We start from the raw sequence: 4101 nt of genomic DNA, 5'->3' as shown, positions 1-4101 counted from the left end.
AGAGAAGGTACCATTACCTCATCAAGTTCTACTTTCCTCCCACTCACTTCTTTTGAGAGATACTCCTTCTCTAGAAAGTTTCCATTCTTGGCAACAAAGATCTTGCCTTCGGATTTGTGGTAGAAGGTGTACCCAATAGTTTCTTTAGGGTATCCTATGAAGATGCACTTCTCCGATTTGGGCTCGAGCTTATCAGGCTGAAGCCTTTTGACATAAGTGTCGCAACCCCAAACTTTAATAAACGACATCTTAGGTTTCTTGCCAAACCACAGTTCATACGGTGTCGTCTCAATGGATTTAGACGGTGCCCTATTTAACGTGAATGCGGCTGTCTCTAATGCATAACCCCAAAACGATAGTGGTAAATCGGTAAGAGACATCATAGATTGCATCATATCTAATAAAGTATGGTTACGACATTCGGACACACCATTACGCTGTGGTGTTCCAGGTGGCGTGAGTTGTGAAACTATTCCACATTGTTTTAAATGAAGGCCAAACTCGTAATTCAAATATTTACCTCCGCGACCAGATCGTAGAAACTTTATTTTATTGTTACGATGATTCTCCACTTCACTCTGAAATTCCTTGAACTTTTCAAATGTTTCAGACTTGTGTTTCATTAAGTAGATATACTCATATCTGCTCAAATCATCTGTGAAGGTCAGAAAATAACGATACCCGTCGCGTGCCTCAACACTAATTGGACCGCATACATCGGTATGTATTATTTCCAATAAGTCATTGGCTCGCTCCATTGTTCCTGAGAACGGAGTTTTAGTCATCTTGCCCATGAGGCATGGTTCGCAAGTATCAAATGATTCATAATCAAGTGATTCCAAAAATCCATCCATATGGAGTTTCTTCATGCACTTTAGACCAATATGACCTAAACGACAGTGCCACAAATATGTTGCACTATCATTATCAACTTTGCATCTTTTGGCATCAATATTATGAATATGTGTATCACTACGATCGAGATTCAATAAACCATTTACATTGCGTGTATGACCATAGAAGGTTTTATTCATGTAAACAGAACAACAATTATTCTCTGACTTAAATGAATAATCGTATCGCAATAAACATGATCCAATCATATTCATGCTCAACGTAAACACCAAATAACATTTATTTAGGTCCAACACTAATCCTGAAGGTAGAGGGAGTGTGCGATGGTGATCTTATCAACCTTGGAATCACTTCCAACACACATCGTCACCCCGCCCTTAACTAGTCTTTGTTCATTTTGCAACTCCTGTTTCGAGTTACTAATCTTAGCAACTGAACTAGTATCAAATTCCCTGGGGTTACTATGAACAGTAGTAAAGTACAGATCAATAATATGTATATCAAATATACCTTTGTTCACTTTGCCATCCTTCTTATCTGCCAAGTATTTGGGGTAGTTCCGCTTCCAGTGACCATTCCCTTTGTAGTAGAAGCACTCAGTTTCAGGCTTAGGTCTAGCTTTGGGCTTCTTCATGGGAGTGGCAACTTGCTTGTCATTCTTCTTGAAGTTCCCTTTCTTTTCCTTTGCCCTCTTTCTTGAAACTAGTGGTCTTGTTAACCATCAACACTTGATGCTCTTTCTTGATTTCTACCTTCATCGATTTCAGCATCACGAAGAGCTCGAGAATCATTTTCGTCATCACTGCATATTATAGTTCATCACGAAGTTCTAGTAACTTGGTGATAGTGACTAGAGAACTCTGTCAATCACTATCTTATCTGGAAGATTAACTCCCACTTGATTCAAGTGATTGTAGTACTCAGACATTCTGAGCATACGCTCACTGGTTGAGCTATTCTCCTCCATCTTGTAGGCGAAGTACTTGTCAGAGGTCTCATACCTCTCGACTCTGGCATGAATCTGAAATACGAATTTCAGCTCTTGGAACATCTCATATGCTGTGTGGCATTCAAAACCTTTTTGAAGTCCCGGTTCTAAGCCGTAAAGCATGGCGCACTAAACTATCAAGTAGTCATCATACTGAGCTTGCCAAACGTTCATAATGTTTGCATCTGCTCCTGCAATAGGTTTGTCACCTAGCGGTGCATCAAGGACATAATTTTTTTCTGTACAGCAATGAGGATAGTCCTCAGATCGACCCAGTCCGCTTCATTGCTACTATCATCTTTCAACTTATTTTTCTCTAGGAATTCAAAAATAAATGGGGAGCTACATCGCGAGCTATTGATCTACAACATAGATATGCAAATACTATCAGGACTAAGTTCATGATAAATTAAGTTCAATTAATCAAATTACTTAAGAACTCCCACTTAGATAGACATCCCTCAAGTCATCTAAATGATACGTGATCCAAATAAACTAAACCATGTCCGATCATCACGTGAGATGGAGTAGTCTTCAATGGTGAACATCTCTATGTTGATCATATCTACTATATGATTCACGTTCGACCTTTTGGTCTCCAGTGTTCCGAGGCCATGTCTGTACATGCCAGGCTCGTCAAGTTTAACTTGAGTATTCCGCATGTGCAAAACTGTCTTGCACCCGTTGTATGTGAACGTAGAGTCTATCACACCCGATCATCACGTGGTGTCTCAACACGACGAACTGTCGCAACGGTGCATACTCAGGGAGAACACTTATACCTTGAAATTTAGTTAAGGGATCATCTTATAATTCTACCGCCGTACTAAGCAAAATAAGATGCATAAAAGATAAACATCACATGCAACCAAAATATGTGACATGATATGGCCATCATCATCTTGTGCTTTTGATCTCCATCTCCAAAGCATCGTCATGATCTCCATCGTCACCGGCTCACACCTTGATCTCCATCGTAGCGTCGTGGTCGTCTCGCCAACTATTGCTTCTACAACTATCGCTAACGCATAGTGACAAAGTAAAGCAATTACATGGCGTTTGCATTTCATACAATAAAGAGACAACCATAAGGCTCCTGCCGGTTGCCGATAACTTTTACAAAACATGAGCATCTCATACAATAACATATATATCACATCATGTCTTGACCATATCACATCACAACATGCCCTTCAAAAACAAGTTAGACTTCCTCTACTTTGTTGTTGCAAGTTTTACGTGGCTGCTACGGGCTTCTAGTAAGAACCGTTCTTACCTACACATCAAAACCACAACGGTGATTCGTCAAGTTTGCTGTTTTAACCTTCAACAAGGACCAGCCGCAGTCAAATTTGATTCAACTAAAGTAGGAGAAATAGACACCCGCCAGCCACCTTTATGCAAAACTAGTTGCATGTCTGTCGGTGAAACCGGTCTCATGAACGTGGTCATGTAAGGTTGGTCCGGGCCGCTTCATCCAACAATACCGCCGAATGAAAATAAGACGTTGGTGGTAAGCAATATGACTATAACCGCCCACAACTCTTTGTGTTCTACTCGTGCATATCATCTACGCATAGACCTGGCTTTGATGCCACTGTTGGGAAACGTAGCATGCAATTTCAAAAAAATTCCTACACTCACGCAAGATCTATCTAGGAGATGCATAGCAACGAGAGGGGGAGAGTGTGTCTACATACCCTCGTAGACCGAAAGCGGAAACGTTTGACAACGCAGTTGATGTAGTCGAACTTCTTCTCGTTCCGACCAATCAAGTACCGAACGTACGACATCTCCGAGTTCTGCACACGTTCAGCTCGATGACGTCCCTCGAACTCTTGATCCAGCAAAGTGTCGAGGAAGTAGATGAGTTCCGTCAGCATGACGGCGTGGTGACGATGATGGTGAAGTGATCTGTGCAGGGCTTCGCCTAAGCACCGCAAGAATATGACCGAGGGTGTAATCTATGGAGGGGGGCACCGCACACGGCTAACAGATGTTGTTCTATGTGCTATGCACCCCGTCCTCATATATATAGGTGGGAGGTGTTGGGGAACGTAGTAATTTCAAAAAATTTCCTACGCACACGCAAGATCATGGTGATGCATAGCAACAAGAAGGGAGAGTGTTGTCTACGTACCCTCATAGACAGAAAGCGGAAGCGTTAGCACAACGCGGTTGATGTAGTCCTACGTCTTCACGATCCGACCGATCAAGTACCGAACGCACGGCACCTCCGAGTTCAGCACACGTTCAGC

This window comes from Aegilops tauschii, chromosome 4 (genome assembly GCF_002575655.3).
Source record: "Aegilops tauschii subsp. strangulata cultivar AL8/78 chromosome 4, Aet v6.0, whole genome shotgun sequence".
Taxonomy (NCBI): Eukaryota; Viridiplantae; Streptophyta; class Magnoliopsida; order Poales; family Poaceae; genus Aegilops; species Aegilops tauschii.
Note: the sequence above shows the minus strand (reverse complement) of the source record.